Source organism: Schistocerca piceifrons, chromosome 3, assembly GCF_021461385.2.
Source record: "Schistocerca piceifrons isolate TAMUIC-IGC-003096 chromosome 3, iqSchPice1.1, whole genome shotgun sequence".
Taxonomy (NCBI): Eukaryota; Metazoa; Arthropoda; class Insecta; order Orthoptera; family Acrididae; genus Schistocerca; species Schistocerca piceifrons.
In genome coordinates this window covers 200,847,460-200,873,400 of record NC_060140.1, presented here as the reverse complement: position 1 = coordinate 200,873,400, position 25,941 = coordinate 200,847,460, and the positions used below count along the sequence as shown (strand labels likewise).

The 25,941-nt window shown below is 45.4% G+C and overlaps 1 protein-coding gene across 2 annotated transcripts in view; it reads left to right on the top strand.

Annotated features, from left to right (window-relative positions):
- The window catches only part of LOC124788271 (DDB1- and CUL4-associated factor 10), a 69,850-nt gene that overhangs the window by 15,050 nt on the left and 28,859 nt on the right, over positions 1–25,941 (top strand). The window lies entirely within an intron of this gene.

Sequence of the window (25,941 nt, the reverse complement as noted above, 5' to 3'; positions counted from 1 at the left end):
ATCACAGGGAATGAAAGGACGGATGTAGCAGCCAACATGGTGTGTCATGATTCTCAAGTATTTCAGTATACCATCCTCCTGCATGCTATAACTTTGCTGTTGAGTTCCAGTGTCTTGCATCTGTGGGGGGGGGGGGGGGGTGAATGGCTGGAAGTGACAGACAGTAAGCTCCACTTACTAAAGTCCACAATGTGTCCGTGGTGTACTTCCTTCCACCCACATCGATAGGATGAGGTTCTCCTCACTTGTCCTCGTATAGGCCGCAGCCCTCTAGTGCATGACTTCTTGCTGTACAGATCACTGTGCAATACGTTTTATTGGACTGCATTTTATTTTCTGACCAGTGGGCTGTGACTGTTTTGCTAATGAGTCTGCAATATGTTTTAGATAACATTCCAACGAATGTGAGTTATACAGTTTTGTGAATTGTCCAATGTTTTTTCCAAGATTTTAGGGAGACGGTTTTAATGGTTAACAGGGTGACTGGCTCAGCCAGTGACATTTTCCTGTTCCTTTTAGCTCCTTTGTCGTTTTACTTGTGTTTTAGTCTCCGGTAAAGCATATTTTATTCTTTCCTGTTTTGTTAGCGTGCATGGTCACATTTTAGTACGAGGGTGGTTTGAAAAGCTCTTTTAATCACCACGAGAGATCAACGATAGTGCAACGAGTTGTTCACATGATATTCATTGGACTGTGGCCTGTAAACACGTGCCACGTTAGTGCTCATGGAAGCGAGCTGTGGCTCTGTTGTTGTTCCTGGGTAGTGATTTGTGAAGATGGAAAAAGTTGAGATTCGAGCAGTGATTAAGTACTTCGTAAAGAAAGGTATGAAAGAAGACGACATTCATGCCGATTTCCAGAATACACTGGGGGACTCTGCTCCTTCATATTCAACTGTTGCCAAGTGGACAAATGAATTTAAATTTGGTCGGGAGAGCTTAGATGATGATCCGCGCAGTGGTCGGCCAAGATGTGTCACTACTACAGAAATCATTGCAAGAGTGCGCTAAATGGTCATGGAGGATCCCTGATTGAAAGTGTGTGAAATTGCTCATGTTTTCCAGATGTCATCTGAAAGGGTGTTCACATTTTAAGTGAAGAATTAGAAATGAAAAAATTGTCTGCAAGGTGGGTGCTGCAACTTTCGACACTGGATCCCACACATGCCGTTGCCAGGCAAAATTACATGAACTAAGGTATGAACTGTTGCCACGGCTCCGTCAGACTTCCATCTCTTCCTAAAACTGAAAATTTTTCTTGGTGGATGAAGATTCACTTCAAACGAAGAATTAATAGCCGAAGTTGACAACTATTTTGCAGGTCTGAAGGAAACTCATTTTCGAGATGGGATCAAGGCACTGGAACGGTGTTAGACCAAGTGCATTAATCTACAAGGAGACACACTGAAAAATAAAAAAAGTTTGTGATGTAAGTACTTTTTTCCCGTTCTGAGAACTTTTCAAATCACCCTTGTAATTTTATTCACATTCGTTTCTTTTAATGTGTATAAGGGTCATGACAACTTCGCTGTTGAACACCCATAAGCATCACTCACTTTGTGAATCATGCTTAGTATAATCAGTGGTGTCATCTTCTTCGTTGGAATTGTCATCATCACCATCTGAAGACTGTACTTTAGCTTCAGAATTCGTACAGGATAGTTCATAAAGTTTGTCATTTGTGATGTTTTTATGTGTTCTGGAAAAGAAGTCTTAAAAAATACTGTACAGACCACTTCTATACAAAATCATACACAAAACAGCAGCTGTGTTACTGAAAGTAGAAAAACTAAACTAGAGAAATTTTACTTACATGACAAGGCGTGAGATATATATTATATGCCAAACTTGCGACTCACACTTTTAAGCTTGTCACAGACACGCTAAGGTGTTAGATAATGGAAAAAACCTGCCAGTATTGTAGCTGAAACAGTAATGAAGGAATAGCTGATTGCCCTGACCCAACAAAGGATCTAAGCTCACAAAACTTAAACTTAATTTGCGTTTAGTGCACTTCATATGCCAGTGTGGATGCCGTTTGGTTTAACTGTCAGAATCACACTTGAAAGTTTTTGTGACGAACTAGGCTGGCTGCGGAATGCTAGATGTATCGTAGAATTGAGAATTCTAAGGTCACCTAAAGGCTTCAGAGGGCAATACTCATCAGAGGCTGATACTCAGGTAGCAGTCTGGTTGTTCGTTGCACACAAGGTCTTTTTAACTTAGGTGACTCACCATGATAGCTGTAGGAGGCACTCCCACCCCCCAATCACCACCAATTCTCCTCTTCTCTTTGCAGTATTAAAGTAGCTGTCTGCATTTCGCAGTTGAAAGCTGACAACAGTGCTGCTAGCTGTCAGGGATCATCTTACACCAACTCAACTGTAGGACAGAAAGACGGCTGAAATCTGAAGTTGATAGCAGTGAGATTTTTATAGTAAAGTAAGTTTATATTGAAAGAATAGCCTAATGGGAAATCTAGGAGGCAGACAAAAAACTGAGGTTCACCAAGGTAGAAATTGAAGCTGCATATGAAACTATTTGGGCAAGTATGGGCATAAGCTTTGTTATTGGACTTTTTTTATTGATCACCAGACTTTCGCTCAGATGTAACCCTAAACTTTCGAGTAAACCTCATCTCACTAGTGTATGTATGTTCCCAGTCACACCTGTTGTCATTGTAGGAGACAGACAAGTAATATTAACATGTTCAGTAAACTATATGAAGAGGCAGTAGTGTCAAATTTTAGGGAGAAACAAGAAATATGTAGCTTTGGCTGGAGCATGTAAAAGAAATGCGACTAAAGCTTAGAGAAATAGCTGACAAAGCACTGGATACATATGTTATAGAACGGATCATAATTGGAAATAATATTTATTTATTGCTTATTTAACCTGATCAGATTGGGGCCTTAAGGCCCTCTCTTACATATGACCAGGAACAACCACCCTCCTGGGGACACCACCTTACCGAAGGCACCCTTAACTTTAGTGCTGGGTGGGAGGATTTGTGTGCCTCAGTGACACTGAGGACTATTCTGGTGGTAGCATGTCTACTGTTAGGGTCACCTAAGCTAGACAGGCCTCAGCAGAGGGGCCTGACAAAGAGTGTTCCATGACTTAGGAAAATGTTGGCTGTGTTTTGCCCAGGGAGCCCCACCAGCAGTGGGGTTTCCACAGCTGGCGACTGCTGTGAATTCAGGGCATACTTCAGAGACCATCATTGGGCATGGTGTTAGTATGTTGTGTGCTTCAGATGGCTTCACCATCTGGACCATGAGAAAGGTACACATCAAGCTAGGTTGGTCAGTCCTCCTGTGAAAAAATCTGAGTTATAGTAGTGGGGCATAAGTTTGTCATAACATCAAACCAAGTCTCTAAGCTTCTGGGATGCTAGCCCTTGGGTGGCTACTCCGAGGTGGCTGAGTTACATGACATCCTTAACTTCTGGAAAGGCATAGTTACATGCTCTGATATAAAGGCAGTGGACCCAGTGGAGTTGCATGAAAGATGGAAGTGCAGAACTATAAGATGAAAGTCAATTGCACATTGGAAAACTCTGCAATGTTTGTTCTAATATTTAACATTCAGGGTTTATCTGAACATATCCTTGCAGGTTACATTAATGTTGAGGTTTGACTGTTTGCTCTCAACCAAACGTGATGCTTCAAAAGTCAACAATTTTATCATACAGCTATGGTATATAATGAGAGCCACACGTGGAAATTGTGGCAGCTCAGCTCGTGGATCAGGTGATTCTTGTACACTTCCTTCAAAGTACAGAAACTGCTCAGGGGCTCATTCAGTATGGAGCAGAAAGTGTGGGATTTATAACAAGGAAAGGAAAATTCTGGAGTTGAAAGTTATGAGATGCATACGCTATGGTGAAGCTATAAAAGCTTTTAAAGCTATACAATCTCTAGTATATTTGCTACTGCTTTTGCTTTGGCCCTTAAGAAACAAGTCGCTAAGTGTGATGCCTCCACACAAACCCATACCACAGATTCAAGTATGAGTATTTGCGCTTGGCGGTGTACATGTGGAGGGAAAGCTATACTTCAATCTGAAATCTTTCAGAATCCATTGACACTGGACTTGAAACCTCAGTCACCTACCACTGCACACCATCAGAAGGCCACTAAGCTGTCCCCCCTACCAATATGAGCAACTCCTCCCATAAGTAAGGGAAGACATCATACAAAAGTCAAACCAAATTGAATTAAGTATGGGCTAAACTTTCAGATTGATGAGCTCCCTCACTTTCTAATGTGATATTACTGTCAACGATCTTGATATCCACATGGAAGAACCGGAGAGCTGGAGACTGCCTAACATTCCCTCTGACATTTTGGATAAATTGCCTGTGCCGACTAAGGAGGACAACCAGTGCTAATCATCTCCCGCAGGGTCTTACACGTTGCAGGCACATTTGGAAGAATTACAGCTACTGTTCCAGTAGAGACTGTTCTGCATCTGCTAGCAAGAAAATCATTTTAAAGTTACTGTTATACATGCATAAAGGGGCTACCACCTGTACAGAAAGTACAGTGTTTCTGGAGACTTGGCCTAGGGTGGTGTGGCTGTTTCCATTGATGTCGGATGCCACTCCTCTACTGTCCTATCACAGCCATACAAGCAGCTGCAGTGGAATTTCTCACACTGCAGTTAAATTGCAGTGTGTTTGTTATATCTTCCACCTCATGAAGAGATGAATGCAGATGCACTAACAACAGACCTTTTATGGGCACTCTCCTGTCCATTCTTCCTCGTGCAGGATATTGGTGCACACAATGCGCTGTGGGTCTCAGCTACCACTTGCTCCAGGGGTCGAAATCTCGAGGATCTTGCCCATTTAGACAATACATGTCCTTTGAGCTCTCGTAATGGGACACACTTTTCCATAGTTACAGGATCATCTTTTGGGAATATCCCCTTATTTTTTCTCCCCAGCTATTGCAGACCGAGTTTTATTTTTTATTTATTTTACATGTTTAATTCCGTAGGACCAAATTGAGGCGCAATTCTCAAGGTCCTGGAACATGTCAGTACATGAAATTACAACACAAAAAAGTGGTAACAGACAAATAAAAGTTTATGAATCCAAAAAAAGACAAGCAATAAGTTTAAGTAAACACAATCAATAATGTAACACAAGAATCAGCTTAATTTTTCAAGGAACTTCTCGAGAGAATAGGAGGAGTTACTCATGAGGAAACTCTTCAGTTTTGATTTGAAAGTGTGTGGATTACTGCTAAGATTTTTGAGTTTCTGTGGTAGTTTATTGAAAATGGATGCAGCAGTATACTGCCTGCCTTTCTGCACAAGAGTCAATGAGGTGCAATCCAAATGCAGGTTGGATATATATATGGTTGCAAACTTACACCATTTATTGCCTGAACTGCCTGTTTGAGCCAAAAATATCATTTGAGAATGGGAAGATTTACCCCAAAACATAATACCATACTTCATAAATGAATGAAAATAATCAAAGTAGAGTACTTTTTGTGTTGCACTATCACTTACTTTGAATGGTATATGAACACATATTGTTCAAATAGTAAAAATGACAGCATTGAGTCTTTGAACAAGGTCCTGAATGTGGACTTCCCCTGACAGTTTACTATCCATATGAACACCTAGAAATTTGAACAGTTCTGTTTCACTAATCACATGTCCATTCTGCGAAATTAAAATACCTGGTTTTGTTGAATTGTGTGTTAGAAACTGTAAAAAATGAGTCTTACCATGATTTAGTGTTAGTTTATTTTCTACAAGCCATGAATTTCTCTCTTGAACTGCACTATTTGAAACGGTGTTGACGTTGCGCACAACATGTTGTCAGCAAATAGAAATATTTTGTAATCTCCTCTAATACTACAGGGCATATCATTTATATAAATAAGGAATATTAGTGGCCCCAGCACTGATCTGTGGGGCACTCCCCATGTAACTGTGCCTTCCTCAGACCCCACATCATAGCCATTCCCAGCACAGTGGAGAATGGCCTTTTGCTTTCTGTTATTAAAGTAAGAGGTTAACCAATTGTAAGCTACTCCCCATATTCCATAATGCTCCAACTCCTGGAGCGATATTTTGTGATCAACTCAAACAAATATCTTAATTTAGTCAAAAAAGATACCTAGCATTCAAAAATTTTGTTTCAAAAGTGGCTTTACTACTGAGTACTTTAATCGTACAGGAAACTGACAATTCTGAAAGGAAAAATTACAAATATGGGTAAGTACAAGATTAGCATGTGCAGCACAGTACTTTAATATTCTGCTAGGTACTCCATCATATCTGCGAGAATCCTTAGTTTCTCGTGATTTAATTATTGACTCAGTCTCCCCCTTGTCAGTATCACAGAGGATTATTTCAGACATCAATCTCGGAAGGGCATTTTCCAAGAGTGTAACACGATTCCCTGTGGAAAGTAAGTTTTTATTTAATTCACCTGCAATGCTCAGAAAGTGATAGTTAAATATTGTACATATATCAGACTTATCAGTAACAGAAAAATTTTTGCTACGAACTGACTTTATATTGTTAAACTTGTACTGCTGACCAGACACTTCCTTCATGACTGACGAAATTGTCTTAATTTTGTCCTGTGAATTAGCTATTCCATTTGCATACCATGTACTCTCTGCCTTACTAGTAACACTTTTAAGCACCTTACAATACTGTTTGTAATGAGCTATTGTAGCTCAGTTGTGATTACGTCTAACATTTTGATGTAGTTCTCACGTTGTTCTATGTAATATCCTTATCTCACTAGTCAGCCCCCCAGGCCGCTGTTTACTGCTAGTACCTTGTTCAGAATGTTCTAATGAAATGTAACTTTCAAAGAGCATGAGAAATGTGTTAAGGAAAGCGTTGTACATGTCATCTTTGTTATCCGCACTGTAAACATCCTGCCACTCATGTTCATAACGACGTTTAAAAAACTCTCCTTCGCCGTTGGAGTAGTTTTTCTACATAGTTTGTAATTATTTATAACATTTGTTTGAGCACAAAAACCTGAATGAATAAAAATATTGTCTATGGTTGTGCTACTGTTTCCCTGCACCCTGGTTGGAGAAAACACAGTCTGCATCAGATCATATGAATTTAGGAGATCTTCCAACATCATTTTTCTTGCACAGTCATATACAAAATTAATATTGAAGTCACTACATGTAACTCTTTTTTTGGCACTTCCTATAAAGTGAACCAAGAATCTTATACCTTGAGCAGAAATGCTTTGAAGTCAGAGTAAGAGGACTTATAAATAACAACATTTGGAAGTTTAGTTACACTAAATTCGACTGCCCCTGCTTAACATTCAAATACTTGTGCAGTGCTGTAATATGTCTACAGACTCAAGTGGAATACGGGTGTTTTTTTTTTACGTACGTTGCCACTCCCCCAGTCCGCAAAGAACTCCTTGAAAAACACCCAGCTAATCTGTATCCTGGTAAAGCCTCTGAATTGCAAATTATTCAAGTGGTGCTCTGATATACCAATTATGTCAGAGCCAACATCTATAAGCATTTCCCTAACTTTATCTCTAATACCTCTTATATTTTGATGAAATAAGGTAATTCTTTCACTACTTTAATACCTAACCCCTTTTGAAGGTGATTCCTCTGTTAGAGGGACTTCCTTTGACCAGGGATACCAATCAGCTGACTTCAGTGTAAAAACGGTGCAGCTCTAACATCAAATACAACAGGAATTTTTCCATGAGTGATCCCACCAGTCCAACTACGCTGTCGCCAATAAGCTTTGTCATCCTCCCCTTCCCATACCTACTGAGCTACAGGCCACGCTTAGAGAAACCTGATCTATTGATAGACTCAGCTGGCACCACTGCAACGTGAGCCATGCCCTCCACCATAAGTGCCTTCTCCAGTCCATTGTAAACACACCTGACAGGAGCATTAAGATGAGGCCTATCATGATGCTGAAATGTTTGCACAAAGTGCACATTAGAGCCCCCAGTTTGAGTAGCTATCTTTACCAGCTCACCACTTACATCATACACTACTGGCCATTAAAATTGCTAACCATGAAGATGGCGTGCTACAGACGCGAAATTTAACCGACAGAAAGATGATGCTGTGATATGCAAATGATTAGCTTTTCAGAGCATTCACACAAGGTTGGCGCTGGTGGTGACACCTACAACGTGCTAACATGAGGAAAGTTTCCAACCGATTTCTCATACACAAACAGCAGTTGTCCTGTGTTGCCTGGTGAAACGTTGTTGTGATGCCTCGTGTAAGGAGGAGAAATGCGTACCATCATGTTTCCGACTTTGATAAAGGTCGGATTGTAGCCTATCGCGATTATGGTTTATTGTATCGTGACATTGGTTCTCGCATTGGTCGAGATCCAATGACTGTTAGCAGAATATGGAAGCGGTGGGTTCGGGAGGGTAATATGGAATGCCGTGCTGGATCCGAACGGCCTCGTATCACAAGCAGTCGAAATGACAGGCATCTTATCCGCATGGCTGTAACGGATCATGCAGCCACGTCTCAATCCCTGAGTCAACAGATGGGGACGTTTGCAAGACAACAACCATCTGCATGAACAGTTCGACGACGTTTGCAGCAGCATGGACTATCAGCTCGGAGACCATGGCTGCATCACAGACAGGAGCACCTGCGATGGTGTACTCAGTGATGAACCTGGGTGCACGAATGGCGAAATGCCATTTTTGCGGATGAATCCAGGTTCTGTTTACAGCATCACAATGGTCGCATCTGTGTTTGACGACATGGCAGTGAACGCACGTTGGAAGCGTGTATTCGTCAGTACCATACTGGCGTATCACCCGGCATGATGGTATGGGGTGCCATTGGTTACAAGTCTCGGTCACCTCTTGTTCGCATTGACGGCACCTTGAACAGTGGACATTACATTTCAGATGTGTTACGACCTGTGGCTCTACCCTTCATTCGATCCCTGCAAAAGCCTACATTTCAGCAGGATAATGCACGACCGCATGTTGCAGGTCCTGTATGGGCCTTTCTGGATACAGAATATGTTCGACTGCTGCCCTGGCCAGCACATTCTCCAGATCTCTCACCAACTGAAAACATATGGTCAATGGTGGCCGAGCAACTGGCTCGTCACAATACTCCAGTCACTACTCTTGATGAACTGTGGTATTGTGTTGAAGCTGCATGGGCAGCTGTACTTGTACAAGTCATCCAAGCATTGTTTGACTCAATACCCAGGCGTATCAAGGCCGTTATTACGGCCAGAGGTGGTTGTTCTGGGTACTGATTTCTCAGGATCTGTGCACCCAGATTGCAGTTCTAGTATAATATATTTGTCCAATGAATACCTGTTTATCACCTGCATTTCTTCTTGGTGTAGCAATTTTAATGGCCAATAATGTATTACCTGTCTCCATCAAGACTGTCCTCAGCTCCACCCGCAGTCACTACCTGATCCTCTTTCATAAAGTTCCTACATAACTCCCTTATATTAAGTCATCTGAGTCAACCCTTCACTAGGCTTCACAATGCTGGTGAACTGGTACTCGCTCCCCAACACTTACTGCAACTGCTGCCGCACACCACTGCCATGCGAACTACTTAGCAGTAGAACCTTCTTCTTTTTGTTAGGATTTGCAACTGACTGAGGCTCCCTAACTAATTAGGGTTACTGCTTGTGTCCTACACGTACAGCTACAAAAAGCTCCTCTCCACTAAACTCTGACAGTTGGTCAAGTCTATTGGTTATATGCAAAGCACGGCTGTCTGAATATCTCCTCCTCCTAGCCGCCATCTTACCAGCAGCCATTTCCCATTCCCCAGCACCCTTCGCCCTCCTCATCCTATCTAATTCTTCCTTTGCATTTTTTAACTGCACCTGAAGGGCACAGATCTTACGATCTTGCTCCTCTCTCAACTTATTTCTGCTACAAATTCTGTACTTCCAGGAGAGGATCTCGCTAGAATGACCACTGGCTTCCCCACTCTATTTGCCCCAATGAAAATACATTGAACAAATATCACATTGTAACCCACTACTCTCAAACTTACGGCAAAGCCCACACTTCTCACTCACAGCAAAATGTTAACAGTTACTGAAAAAACTAAACGTCTGTGTTAGGTTAAGGACAATTACTACAGTAGAACTGTTTCAAGAACTAACATCAGTAATCTCGAATTTTGCTCTCTACTAAGAAATTAACTGCGTTTATTAATGCTACTAAACCAGAGCTAATACATCAAAAACTTCACAAAATTTCTTATATAAAACCAAAAATTCATGCTACTACTGGAAAACTCAATGAAATTAAACACAGTAAATGAAAGTTTTACTGAAATATTTTGCTACAAACAAGAAATGTCAGTTGAAAACTACCATACTAAATTTAATAAGTGACTTCAACACACAAACAACTTTATAAAACACAGTGAGTGAAAGTTTCCAGAAGTTCATTAAACCATTATTTTACTAGAAACAGCACGAGACAATGCTGAAAACTGCTAAATTTAATAACTGAATAACAGTGCACAAACAACTTTATCGGAACTTATGAACCACTACAGCTGCAACTGCAATCTGCGAAATGTAAAAACACTGCTGAGACTTCGATGAACAATGTAAGCACACTCACTAGTAACAGACCACTCAAATCAATGATACAAAAAGGAAGATTGAGGTGAATCAAGATCCACTAATATGTTACTTACTTTTAGAGCAAATATTAACACCAAAAATCTTTAAAATAAATATCTAGAGTCTAAAACCTTGTAAAATATTGGTGTGTGATTTGAATAACAGTCCAGCACGTGATGTCACACCGAAGTTCAGTGGGAAATGGCCACAGATTTGCATTTCAGTGATCACTTTCCAGTGTGTTTATTTGCTGACTCGGATGGTTGTCAAAGGGAGACCACAAAGAAGGCAGATTCAGAAGGAAAATTGGCCTTGATACAGTCAGTGGGCCATTTTCTAACAAGATTATGCTCAGAAGATAGTGGACCTCATCATCTGTGAGGTCCAGTGAGCTGCCACAGATTCCATTCACCAATGTAGCTACCATGGCAGACGGCTCTCTGTCCCTGTTGCTCAGCAATCAGAACCAAGCACGTAGCTTTGCAAACTTTCAAACACCATCCTACCACCGAAAATCTTTCTACCTTCAGACCTCTGAGAGCACAAGTGAGATGAGTGATGAAAGATCTGAAGAAGAACTCCTGGAAGGAGTTCGCAGCTTCCAACAATAATCAGTCAGCTTCCAATGCCCAAGTTTGGGCAAGAGAAGTACACACCTTCATTTATGACCTTGTTGAGTAATGGGGTCTTAATGGACACGGCAAAGACATTGCTCTAATTTTTGCTGAATATACATTTACCGTCACTGCATCATCCAGACACACTCTTGCGTTCTAAGTGTTTTGTAGGACTTCAGAGATCAGGAGGCTCCACTTCTTCTCGCGTAAAGGGAATTTCTACAATCCTCCATTTTCCTCATGGGTTTTGGAGTCAGCTCTGTCTGCAGCCAGAGATGCTACTCCAGGCCAGATTAAATTCATTATGCCTTGCTCCGTCATCTGTGCTCAGAAGCCAAAGGCGAAATCCTATCTTGTTTCAATCAGATCTTGTTTGATGGACAGTACCCCTTGACTTGGAAGAATGAAATATTAATTCCTCTATGGAACTCGGGCAAGGACTGTACCAACTGAAACAGTTATTGGAGTGCCATTCTTACCAAATGTGTGCGTAAAACTCTCGAGCTCATAGTCATCTGCTGCCTCGTCTGGGTCGGTCATCCGTGCTGCTCCCAGTGCTGTTTCAGCTGCTTCCATTCTGCCCCTGACATCTTAATTGTACTGGGGATTGCAATGCAATATTTCTTTTAAGGCCTGGTTGGAGTGTTGGTTTTTTTATTTTATTTTTTATTTATTTATTTATTTTTTTACCTCTTAAATGCGTACGACACCACTTGGAGGTACATCACCCTTCACCAGCTTCATGGAATGGAGACTGTGAATGTCTGCCACTTCTTATCCAATCCTTTCTCAAGGGCTGGTGCTTTTGGTATTGCTTTGGCGGTGCCTTATCTGATGGCTATTTCAGGAGAATGAATCCCCCAAGTCAGTGTACTCAAGTGTCACATTGTTTGCAATTTCAATCAGTGGCACCTCCTCCACAGTCAGGAGCCTTGTTAAATGCTCTTTGTTTGTGGATGACTTTAGGTCTCGACTCTTCCTGTGGCCTTGCAGTGACAATGAGGCAACTACAACTGTCTGTCAGGAGGCTGGAAGCTTGGGGTAATAAAACGGGGTTTCAGTTCTCTACAGAGAAGACTGTGTGTGAATTTTAACCATGCTCTTCAAAGGTTTAACCAACCAGAGCTCACAGTGGGTGACAACATTTTACTTTTTAAGGACACGCAGTTTTTGGGTCTACTCTTCGATTCTGAATTAACCTGGCTACTACACCCGAAAGACGTGCCTATCGGAGGAGTTGTAATCATTGAATATTTTAAAATGCTGCAGTGGAAAGGCGTGTAAGCTGACAGGTATCTCACCCCCCCCCCCCCCCCCCCCCCCGCCCGGTCCACCCCCCGCTGTCCCCCACCGCTGCTGTTTTATAGGCTATTTTCCACATCATGGCTAAATTTCAGCAATGTGGTTTATGGATGAGTCTGTGTTTCCTGCCTTGGGATGTTGGACACTGTCAACCTAAGGGTATTTGGATATTGAATGGAGCCCTTCAGACCTTCCCAGTTCAGAGTCTGTGTGTTGAGGCTGATGAACCACCAGTCTCGATTTGGTGGCACCTCTTGTTTTGGTTGACAGGTCCTGAAAATTTCAGCATTGTCATAGTCATTGTCATTTGGTGCAGTGATCCACCCCAACTCTGAGCGATGGTTCAGGAATTGGCCCATGTGACCAAGCCATTTGAGAAACACACTGCTGACTGTCTTGAGGACCTGGATATATCAGACCCATGATCATGCAGCCTGAGGTGGAACAAACTCCAACTTGGTGTCTTCAGAAGCCTAAAGTGATTTTAAGCTTGGTACATTACATGAAAACTTGTACTCTAGATTATGTTTTTACAACTCTTATGTGCTTCAGTTTTAAGTACATACCACAGTTTTATTGTTGTTTGTAGAGGGGGATCCAGGCAAGTGAATGCTCTCAATTGTTCAGCTGTTTTCCCTGACAGGACTTTCAAAGTGCACCTTCCGGAACAACTTACGAATTACGGTGCGGAGTTGTATGGCATTGTGGCAGCACTGGAGTGGATCAGAGTACAAGGTTTCTCATTTCCTCTGGCTCGCGCAGTTTGCTTTAAGCAGACCATCAAATGTATTCTGTAGACCTTTTGATTCAGCTCATTCATGACTCGTTACAGTGACACAACACCATGCCAGTTAGGTGATCTTTTGCTTGGTACCTGGACACATTGGAATACAGAGAAATGACATAGCTAACAAAGCAGTCAAAGACACCTGTTGGGATTGTTTTGTACTTAGATGTGCTGCTATTATCTCATTCACTGACACACGAATTATGTGTCGGTGGTAAACTGAATGATTGGAAGTGTCAGAGAACAAACCACAGTCACTCAAGTTGACCACACGGGCATGGCTGATATCATGCCAACCACACCGCTTGAAGAAAGTGTTGCTCACCAGACTTCGCATAGGCCATAGCTGTGTAACACATGGTTTCCTCCTCCACAGTAGGATCTGCCGCTTTTTGAAGTGACATTTTTGATTCAGCATGTTTTGGCGATGTGTGTTTTGTGTACTGACATCGGGAACAGCCCTTGGTTTGTCTGGAGATATGCCCATCATCCTCACTGATACAGACACCATGTTAGGACAGGTTGTAAAATTTTGTGAACTGTCAGGCCTGATCCCTAAATTGCTGGGGAGGGGAGACGGATTTTAATATATTCTAAAGTACTAATAATATGGAGACACCCTTTGCCCGCCCCCCCCCCCCCCCCTCCCCCATGAGAATGACATACTGACATTTTGTCTGTTTGCTGATAACCATGCTGTTGAGTGCCTTGCATCCAAAATCATCATGATCATGATCATCATCAAAAACAAAAAATCCCAAAAGATATTACATAACAATCACAATAATACATTTTATATTCACATCACAAATTATTTTGTAAATACGCGTGTGTGCTGATCATTTATAAGTACAGCAGAGTCCCCGTAATCTGAACGTTCAGTTAATCTGAACATGAAAAATGCTAGTCTAAATATGGAAAACTGTGCGGTAAACTGCTGTACATACACACTATTTTAATTTACACAGTACAGTAAACATGTATTAGAAAAATTGACGAGAAAACATTAGGTTTAAACACTGCATAACAATGAAAGAAAAGCTGACAAACTTACTAAACTACAGCGGATATTTTATCCCTATTTTTTAGATGACAAAAACTCAGTTGTTGTCTTTTGGTGTAATGAAGACAATCTGCTATATGACACATAGTTACGCCATCGTCTCATAAACATGAAATAAACAGGTGTAGCAGTGGGCTTTTGCTCCAAATAACGTAGTGTGAGATCAAGGGCTTCTGCTGCATCTCCTTTGTCGCTTTCAGTCTCATTGTCACTTCCGTCACAGCAGTCTACTTCTTCCTGGTCTTGAGTCACAGCAGCAACTAAACAGCATCAGTAATAAGGTTCTCCACACATGCTCCATCTGCTGTCATCCAATCATCTACGTCTCCTTCACTAGCTTCTTCACATCCAGGGATTGTCTGTATCGTTTGTAGTATATTTTCCTCTTCATTTTCAACTAGGCTGTCCTGAAAATCAAGAGATGTCCACTGTTTTCTCCACGGTTTTTCTCAGAGTATTTTCTGAAATATTCTACCATGCCTCAATGGCCCAATAAACAACATCCTTCACATTGGTCATTTTTATTTTGTCCACTAAAGGAATGCTTTCATCTTGGATCAGCATTCTTAAAATTTGTTTTTTGTAAATCAGTTTTAATTTTTGCAGTATGGGCTGGTCCATCGGCTGTAGAAGTGGTGTAACATTCGGCGGCAAAAACTTTGCCACAATATCTTCATCTCGCAATTCTTCAGTGCTGGAGTGAGATGGCGCGTTATCAATAAAAAGGATTGCATGGGGAGAAAAGTGATTTTCCTTAGAAAACTGCCAAACAGAACGAACAAACTGGCCGTGAAACCATTCTTTGAACAGCTTACCATCCATCCATGCTGTTTTCTGATTGCGATAATATACAGGCAGGGACTTCATTATGCAGTTTTTTAAAGCTCTGAGCCTAGCAGTTTTGCCGATCAACATTAAATGCAGCTTGTGATTACCAGCAGTGTTGCTGCACACTAATAAAGTCACACAAATCTTTCCACATTTTAAAACCAGGAGCATGGTCTTCTGCTTTTGATGCCTGGCTTTTTGTTGGCAATGCCCTAAAATTAAGGCCAGTCTCGTCAACATTATAAATTTGTTGAGGAGAATACTTTCCCTCTCTTATCATTTTTTCAAACTCGCCCAAGTATTCCCTTGCTGTATCACAGTCAGAAGAAAGCTTCTCTCCAGTAATTGTTAGCTGACAGATTCCATGATGTTTTTTGAATCTGCCCAACCAACCCATACTCGCACTAAAAGACTCATCACCATTCATTAACTTGTTCAGGTAAACAGCCTTCTCCTGAACCATTGTTCCACTCAAAGGAGTTCCCCTTTCTCTTTCCTGTGTAAACCGAAGGAAAAGCACTTCATCCACTTTATCATACTGGGAGTGTTTCAGTCTGCCGAATTTAGAGTGTTGTTCCCGAAGACGTTACGCAGGACTGTTCAAGCTTCACTCAGTTCTTCTTCCAATCACAAATGGTTGCTTTACCAACACCCAGTTCCATTGCCAGTTGAGATACATTCTCACCATTGTCTATCCGCTTCAAGGCATTCAGTTTTTCTTTGAGAGTTAACGTTGTATATTTCCATTTACTCATGACGAAAATATGTACACCTGAACGAATACAGTACAACTGTTACGCGTGCCAGCGACCAATAACTAACATAACCAAGCACTTTGTGAGCCAACTGGCAGTGCACTGACCTCAGACACTACAAAGATCTCAACAATGCACAACAATGAGGGCAGGGAGTGAGAGTGAGCCATTGTTCTCACACTTGTTCCCATTTGTTACCCTGGTGTACCTACTTATCTGCTTGGTATACTTCATTCTAGAAACTCATCACCATAAATCCAGCTAATTCGAACAAATCAGTAATCGGCACAAGGTCTGGCCCCAATTAGTTCGGATTAATGGGACTCTACTGTATTATATATATTACTGGCTAAGTAATCAAAAATTTTGAGGAAGATTGTTCACAAGTCAGGTACCTTATTCAGAAAATGATTTAGAGAACATGACTGTGTTGTGATAGTGAGAGGATTTTGCTCTGTTGAGAACAAGTATTGCTGCTGTGCTGTTGAGATGGTAGTGTAATGGTTGAAGAAAAATGAGAGAGAGGGCAACGATTGAGAAGACATAGAGCAAACACAGGGTATGGTAATCTCTAAGCATATCAGCACATAGCCATGGTAATTGTTTCTAGGCAAGAGTGATATGATTGAAATAGTGTGTGTCACAAAAGTCTCGTACACAAGCACTTATCACCAGTTCAAGGCATCATGAGCTCCCGTACAAATATCCTTTGAATACAGTAGCCGTAATCAGTAATGGGGCATATTAGTGACTGTGTGAGGTTTTTTTAAAAAGAAAGCTCTTCATTGTATTCACTTGTGGTAAAGATAGTCACAAAGATACGGTGACTGCAGCTTAATTGCATGATAAATGTAAAACAAATCATTGGATTATAGATAGAGAGATGGTGATACAACCTTTTTGATGACAAATGGGCAGTGTGTCGATCTTACAGTGACTGTTGTAGCATAATCCTGTCAAAAGATTTCTCACAAAGACCAAAGGAAATCTCATAATATTTGGAACTAAAATTGAATGTAGCAAACCAAAAGCAGAAATGCTGAACTCAGTTTTCAAATGTTCCTTTATAAAGGCAGATACAGGAGTTCTGTCTCGGTTTCATTATTGCACCACTGTGGGAATGATACAAGCAGTGATGTAAGAAACCACTGAGATTTACAAAGTTAAGCAAGGTTTGAGGACCTGATATAATTCCACTCAGGTTATTTACAAAATTTGGATCTGAGTTAGCCTCCATACTGTGTACTGTAGTCATAAAATCAAAACAAAAATATGCCTGATGATTGGGAAAAGGCACAGGTCATATCTGTCTACAGTAAGTGGTACAAAACAGAGCAACCAGTTTCATTGACATCCAGTTGTCGTACAGTCTTGAATTCAGAGGTCAAATGAACAGAATTACCCCCTTCATGCCAACTCAGAATGTCTTCTAGGGACATATCATGTGAACCCAATTCACACTTTTCTCACACAGTATCCTGATAAAGACAGTTGATTATAAGCAGTGTGCTTTTTGAAAAATTATTTCGCTTAGTATCAAGCCAATATTTATTAATGGAAGTTCAAAGTTTAATTTGTATCAGAATTGAGACTTTTTTGGTAGGGAGCGCACACAATGTTATATCTAATGGAGAGACTTTGACATATGCAGAAGCAAGTCCAAATGTACTCTAGGGAAGTGTATTGGGACCTTTGCTATTCATGATGTATATTGATTGATAACGTGGCTGATAGTGATAATAACCTCAGCCGTTTTGCAGGTGGTACAGATATATACAACGGAATGCTGTATGAAAAACACTGTACAAATATCAACTCATATCTTGATAAGATTCCATAGTGGTTAAAAGATTGACAACTTCTTTTACTGCCCTGAAATGTAAAATGTGCTCTTGAACAAATCCAAACTATGACTACACTATCAGTAAGTCACACAACATCAGTTGTAGGGAAAGTTACTGGCGGACTTGAGTTTTTGGAGGGATACTAGGAAAAAGCAGTTGGTCTACGAAGGAAACTGCTTACAAATCATGTATGTGTCCAGTCTTACAATATTGCTCAAGTTTAGGAGTATTTAGGGGTATTAAATACATTGAAAACTGTTTAATGTGAAAATACTTAACACAATAAATTGTTTTGCAGAGAATTATACTGTAGTCTCGACAAAAATAGCATGTAATCTCATACTTCTTTAAAAAACCTCTTTTTAAAATGCAGTAATTTCACTTTTGAGATGAACAGTTAACAGCTTTTTGCATCTGCAAAGTCAGCAATCATTATTGATTTATTTTTCCTCATCAGACTAAATGAAGTAAACAGTGGCTGTGGCACTCGTCTTGAAATACTGCCATTGTCAAAACATTGCAGTCAGGTTTTGAATTGACAGATTTGAATGACTCGTGGAAGAGTGTAACAGAAATGCTAAGTAACATGAATTGGTAAATGTTTGAAAATATTGACTATCCTGCAAAATCCCACATCAAGAATCTGTATTAAGTTCAGGATGAATCTGTCTCTGTGGTCTAATGGTCAGCATTATAAGCTAATAGCACAGAGAGACCTGGTTAAATTTTCAGTATCCACATCACATTTTCCTGTGTGAAAATGCCTGTAGTGCAGCCAACTCAGCCCCGCAGACCAAATAAGAAGGTGATTGAATCATGAAGCAGTGGAATTGACATGCAGTCACAAAACTGCTGACACGTAATAAGGCTTGTATCAGGCTGGGAACCATTGGGAATTATTTATGTGTAACATAAGGACATAGGACACTGGCGTAGTGCTTGCTCCGCCTACTGCCTCTACATCCAACCTTTCTATTATTCACTGTCCTCACCCCACCTCCCTGCAGATCTCACCCACCTCCCTCCAGAATTGTCTCCTGTCACCCTGTAGGAACCTCTTCCCCTTGCTAATACCATCACTCCTCCATCCAGCAACCAATACCACCTCCAAACACACCTGGCCACCAACAACTACCCCCATGAGCATTAGTACACCCAACACCGCCACCCTCCAGTAATCCCCTGCCAACCACGTGTACCCCGTCTCCCACCGTTACAACTCCCACCCAACTGTAACACACTTCTTCCATGTGACTTCCCTCTTTCCTTCCTCCAGCCACCTTTGGGACCCTCCTGTGCTGCCCACAGCCTGGCCCCTACCACACTCCTTTCAGTAACCTCTTTCACACCCTCACCCCAACCCAAGTCACACCACTGTCCCATCACCCCTCAAGTGACCCTCTTCCTACCTGACCTCCCAGGTGCTCTCACTTAACACCTCATCCCTCCCCTCTGGTGACCCCCAGTGCAGCCCTTGTACCTACGTCCCCTTTCAGGTACTCACTGTATCCTTACCCTCCCCCCCCCCCAATATCACCCTTAACTTCCTGTCTTTACCCTGTCCCCTCCATGTAGCCCTCCCCCCTCCATGTAGCCCTGCCCCCCTCCATGTAGCCCTGCCCCCCTCCATGTAGCCCTGCCCCCCTCCATGTAGCCCTGCCCCCCTCCATGTAGCCCTGCCCCCCTCCATGTAGCCCTGCCCCCCCTCCATGTAGCCCTGCCCCCCCCTCCATGTAGCCCTGCCCCCCCTCCATGTAGCCCTGCCCCCCCTCCATGTAGCCCTGCCCCCCCTCCATGTAGCCCTGCCCCCCTCCATGTAGCCCTGCCCCCCTCCATGTAGCCCTGCCCCCCCACAGTCCAGCACTGCCCCCGCTGCCATGTAGCCCTGCCCCCCCCCCCCCCCCGCCATCTAGCTCTGCCCCCCGCCATCTAGCTCTGCCCCCCGCCATCTAGCTGTGCCCCTTCCTTTAAATTTTACCACCATTCTGTAAACACCACCTCTCGAAGACTCAGCCATATTCACCCTCCTCCAATTTCTGCCCTCCGCCTTCCCCCCCTCGGCCCCTCCGCCTTCCCCCCCCTCAGCCCCTCCGCCTCCCCCCACACGGCCCCTCCGCCTCCCCCCCTCGGCCCCTCCGCCTACCCCCCTCGGCCCCTCCGCCTCCCCCCCTCGGCCCCTCCGCCTCCCCCCCTCGTCGCACCCTCCGCCTCCCCCCCGTCGCACCCTCCGCCTCCCCCCCCGTCGCACCCTCCGCCTCCCCCCCCCCTCGGCCCCTCCGCCTCCCCCCCTCGGACCCTGCGCCTCCCCCCCCCTCGGCCCCTCCGTCTCCCCCCCTCGGCCCCCTCGTCTCCCCCCCTCGGCCCCCTCGTCGCCCCCCCTCGGCCCCCTCGTCTCCCCCCCTCGGCCCCTCCGCCTCCCCCCCTCGGCCCCTCCGCCTCCCCCCTCGGCCCCTCCGCCTCCCCCCTCGGCCCCTCCGCCTCCCCCCCTCGGCCCCTCCGCCTCCCCCCCCTCGGACCCTCCGCCTCCCCCCCCCCTCGGACCCTCCGCCTCCCCCCCCTCGGACCCTCCGCCTCCCCACCCCCTCGGCGCCTCCGCCTCCCCCCCCCCTCGGCGCCTCCGCCTCCCCCCCCCCCTCGGCGCCTCCGCCTCCCCCCCCCCCCTCGGCCGCTCCGCCTCCCCCCTCGGCCGCTCCGCCTCCCCCCTCGGCCGCTCCGCCTCCCCCCTCGGCCGCTCCGCCTCCCCCCTCGGCCGCTCCGCCTCCCCCCTCGGCCGCTCCGCCTCCCCCCTCGGCCGCTCCGCCTCCCCCCTCGGCCGCTCCGCCTCCCCCCCTCGGCCCCAACGCCTCCCCCCCTCGGCCCCAACGCCTCCCCCCCTCGGCCCCAACGCCTCCCCCCCTCGGCCCCAACGCCTCCCCCCCTCGGCCCCTCCGCCTCCCCCCCTCGGACCCTCAGCCTCCCCCCCTCGGCCCCTCCGCCTCCCCCCCTCGGACCCTCCGCCGCCCCCCTCGGCCCCTCCTCCTCCCCCCCTCCGCTTCCCCCATCCGCCTCCCCCTCCGCTTCCCCCCTCCGCCTCCCCCCCTCCGCCACCCCCCTCCGCCTCCCCCCTCCGCCTCCCCCCCTCCGCCTCCCCCCTCCGCCTCCCCCCTCCGCCTCCCCCCTCCGCCTCCCCCCCTCCGCCTCCCCCCCTCCGCCTCCCCCCCTCCGCCTCCCCCCCTCCGCCTCCCCCCCTCCGCCTCCCCCCATCGGCGCCTCCGCCTCCCCCCATCGGCGCCTCCGCCTCCCCCCATCGGCCCCTCCGCCTCCCCCCCCCTCGGCCCCTCCGCCTCCCCCCCCCTCGGCCCCTCCGCCTCCCCCCCCCTCGGCCCCTCCGCCTCCCCTCGGCCCCTCCGCCTCCCCCCGGCCCCTCCGCCTCCCCCCCGGCCCCTCCGCCTCCCCCCCCTTGGCCCCTCCGCCTCGCCCCCACCCCTCGGCCCCTCCGCCTCCCCCCCTCGGCCCCTCCGCCTCGCCCCCACCCCTCGGCCCCTCCGCCTCGCCCCCACCCCTCGGCCCCTCCGCCTCCCCCCCCTCCCTCGTCCCCTCCGCCCCCCCCCCTCGTCGCCTCCGCCCCCCCCCTCGGCCCCTCCGCCTCCCCGCCCCCCCTCGGCCCCTCCGCCTCCCCGCCCCCCCTCGGCCCCTCCGCCTCCCCGCCCCCCCTCGGCCCCTCCGCCTCCCCGCCCCCCTCGGCCCCTCCGCCTCCCCGCCCCCCTCGGCCCCTCCGCCTCCGCCCCCCCCCCCTCGGCCCCTCCGCCTCCGCCCCCCCCCCTCGGCCCCTCCGCCTCCGCCCCCCCCCTCGGCCCCTCCGCCTCCGCCCCCCCCTCGTCCCCTCCGCCTCCGCCCCCCCCTCGTCCCCTCCGCCCCCCCTCGTCGCCTCCGCCCCCCCTCGGCCCCTCCGCCCCCCCCTCGGCCCCTCCGCCTCCGCCCCCCCCTCGGCCCCTCCGCCTCCGCCCCCCCCTCGGCCCCTCCGCCTCCGCCCCCCCTCGGCCCCTCCGCCTCGGGCCCTCCGCCTTTCCGACTTCCCTCCCCCCTCGGCCCCTCCGCCCTTCCGACGTCCCTCCCCCCTCGGCCCCTCTGCTCCCCCCCACCATTCTGCCACTTCCTCTACCCATAGTCCTCCCACTCTATCCCTCAACTGCCCTTCTCTATGTGCCCACTCCCAACTACCCTCCCACTTACTTCTTCTACCCTACTTTTTTCACAATTTTCTGTACTGTACTGCCTCTCTCCGCTTGCCCATCTCGTGCCTGCCTGTCTGCTTCCGCCTGCCTGCCTGCCTCCTTCCGCTCGCCCCCTGTCCTTTCCTTCACCGACCCTGACACTGGGTTCCTGTGGCCCTCATCGACCTCCCCCCCCCTCTCCGGGCCCCCGGTGCCCTGACTGGCCTCCACCCTCGCTGGACCCCCATGTCTTTGACGACATTCCCTCGTCGTGCACCTGTCTCCCTCTTTAGCCCCACTTGCCGACCACCTCCCCCCTCTTCGCCAACCTCCCCTCCTCTCTTTCACTCCTAACTCTCTGTAGTAGTTCCTTCATTTCCACTTACGATTCTCCCACAGCATAGTGCTGCGAGTGAATCTTAAATTAATGATTCTTCATCCTCCAATTACCAGTCTAGCTATAACGTTTTCCATTGGTACTAAATAGAACTGGTGATAAGATGCACCCTTGTCTAACTCCTTTACGTTGTCCAAAAGGACTTACCTAGTGTGATTTGCTGCCGTGCTATTAGAGTAAAAGTTTCTGATAAGAGTAATTTCTGCTAGCACCATTCCACAGTTCTTTCACAAAAAGCAGTGAAATGCCTAGCTACAGTCCAAGAAAGTAAAGAAAGGAGGGGGTGTTGAATCCTCTACATTACTGAGTGTTCCTGTATAATGCACAAACACAGCATGCTTTGATGATATTTCTGTATTTAAGCAGGCTCTTAGGAATTCATGTATGACGTTTAGAAGAATCTTACTGGCATTTGAAATCAGTTTAGTAGTTCTGTGATTCTGTAGTTTCTCCCAGCATATTTGTTGATCAAACAGTCCACAGGTGTATTGCTGGTCCATAGTGTCCAAAGGGCACAATGTTTCGGCAATCACGACATCTCACCATTGTCAGGTGCATTGATGAATTCAGTTCTGGAGGGTGCGTGGCTGACTTGGATCCGATCCCATCTCATCACAAGCCAATCTCTCTCTGATCTACACCTGAGGGCACGTCAGCACTCATGGAGACGCTTGCACTGACATCAATGATAACGCCGATGTAGTTACTGTGTCACCAGATCGTTACTTGCTGTGTGTTCTTGACGTTTACAGGCATGTCCTAACATGCACATATTTTCTATTTAATGGAGAATGCTATGAGCAAATGGAGGGAGTTGCTGACCATTCTTACCAGTGGTTCTGAATTTGTATATGGAGCACTTCAAGGAAGGCCCTGGCATCATTCAAATAGAAACCCACTTCCTTTTCATGTTATAACATAAATGTGGAATACAAGTTCATCATGTGGCTCTGCAGAAGAAACAGACTCAGTCACCTCTTTCTACATCTGAAATCAATATATCACAATATCAAATTCACTGTGGAGCAGAAGAATAAGGAAGACTACCACTCCTGGATGTAATGGTCAAGAGAAGAGCTGATGGCACCCTCTGCACAACATGTATCGAAAGAGAATGCACACTGGCCTGTATTTGCACTCAAATAGCTGCCACGACCTTGTGCAGAGGAATGCTGTTTGCCCCATCACTGCAGTACGTGCTGCGAAGACAGAAGATATCAGAGAGAAGATGTAGCCACAGCCTTTATATTGTAGACTGGCAGACTGCTGGGAAATGTCAAGCCCATACTGAAAAAGCATTGCATAAGAACTGTTTTTTCCCTGCCTGGTAAACCATGAGCATTATTGGAGAGTGTCAGATATGACCTCAGTTTGCAGAAGACCAGGGTGTATCAGTTTCTGTGCCAGTGTGACATGACATATATTTGACAAACAGTGCACACCTCTGAAGGTCAATGCTAAGAGCACCAGTAGCACACTCAACAAATGTACCCCAACAAGTCGGCGGCTGTGTAGCACTGTTTGTCAAAGAATAATGGTATGGAGTATGAGCATACCAGGATTTTAGTGCATGCGTCCAAATACTGGGACAGCGTCATTAGAGAACCCATCGAAATTTGCACCATGGTAACCTTATCCATTGGGATTGTGGCTATAATCTCAGTAAAGCTTGGGAACCAGCACTAGGTGAAATTAAGATGGTACGCAGAAAAAAACAATGATCTGGTAACCAGGCGGGCAGAGGAACTACATCGATGCTACCAGAGACGCCAACACAAGCACCTCTCCCTGAGTGCTGAAGTGTGCCCTTGGGCACGATCCGCAGATGGAACGACTTGTGGTGGGAGGGGATACAAGTCATCCATGTGCCCTCAGGAGCTCAGTTTATCAATGCCCTTGATGATGGTGCCATACCGAATCGCTGAAATATTATGCCTGTAGGACACTATGGACCATTAGTACACCCATGGACTGTTCAATCAAGTAGTTCTGTAGTTCCCACAGTGTTGTGTTTGTCCTTCCTTATGAAAAGGAATTATTATAAACATGGTCCAGTCTTCTATTCAAGTTTCGTTATTCCATGTGCTTTTACATATTTCGTATTTGATTTACAAACCAAGATCTTCAGATGCTTTTATCATTTCGACAGTAATAAGGTCAGGTACAAGTGGTTTGTCATTTTTAAATTTAGCTATAACTTTTCAGACTACTTCTTTTGAGTTGGTGCATTCCTCTCCACTGGAATGTTTACATGACCAAGTTTTCAATTGTTATCCTTGTACAGCATCTTGCAGTACGTTCTCCACTGATCAGCAGCCAGTTACTGTTGGGTAGCAGTATATTATCTTTGTCTTCTAGAGCCCATGTTCTTTGTTTGAAGCATCTGCTAGTTTCTTTACTTTATTGAATGTGTGCCTCATCTCAGGACTTCTCGATTCTCTTTCTGGTTTTGTTGATGTAATTATTTTTTTCTCGGTAGCAGTTTCTCTGTATTAACGCAGATAACTTGTAGTACTGCAGAGTTCCCTGCAACCTCTTCATCTTCAGTAATGTTTGTCATCAGTGATTTGTATAATCTTGGCAGTAAGTCAGGTTTTCTTTTTTTCCTGTCTACTTTCTCAGCAGGTTCAACTAACATCTCTGTCATGAGGTTGGATTTCCATGCAGATGTCATATTACGTGACTGATTCGATGAAAGTTTTTCTTGGACTTGATATCCAAAAATTTCCGTTTCAGCGTTTTGCGATAGTCTTCTTGTTTTTGGAAGTGTCCACTTACATTTTGTCAGTTTCATTCTCAGTTCAAGACATAAGAAGTCAATGATCAGAACCCTAGTCGGCACCTGGAAGCATCTTAATGTTCTTAATGGACAATCTCAATCTCAAGCCAATCAAAAAATAGTCAGTGTGATTATAGTGAGTTCCATCAGGTGAGGTCAAGGTGCAAAGTTTTTGTGGATGGTGTTAAAGAAGGTGTTGGTAATTATAAACTTATTTTCCTGGCAGAACTGAATCAGTTTATCTCCATCAATTTTTGTCTAAATCATGATAGCCAAGTACTTCATTCGATGAGGCACATTTTCTTAATTTAACATTAAAATTTCCTTGAACCATTCTAAATTTGTTTTTGACTATCAATTCAAGGCGGTTGAAAAGAGACTTGTGAAACTTTTCTAGCCCTTCATTATAAGATGTTGAAGCTCATGCATACGCCTGTAGAACATTTAACTTGCAAGGATTAGTACTGAATTTCACTAGTACTATTTGGTTACTGGCAGGCTTTTATTCAATCATTGCGGTCCATCCCTTGTGTACTAACAACGCAACACTATGAATGTGGAATTATCTGTCCTACATGAAAAATATACTGTATTGTCATTAGCTGTTCTGAAGTGCCCACTGCCTTTCTAATGAGACTTTGCTATTTCCAGTGTTCCGATTTTAATTCACTGATGTTCTCTTTACACAGTGTAATTTTCCAACTTGGCATACCGGTAATCTTCGTAAATTCGAAGTCACAATCTTGTGTATATT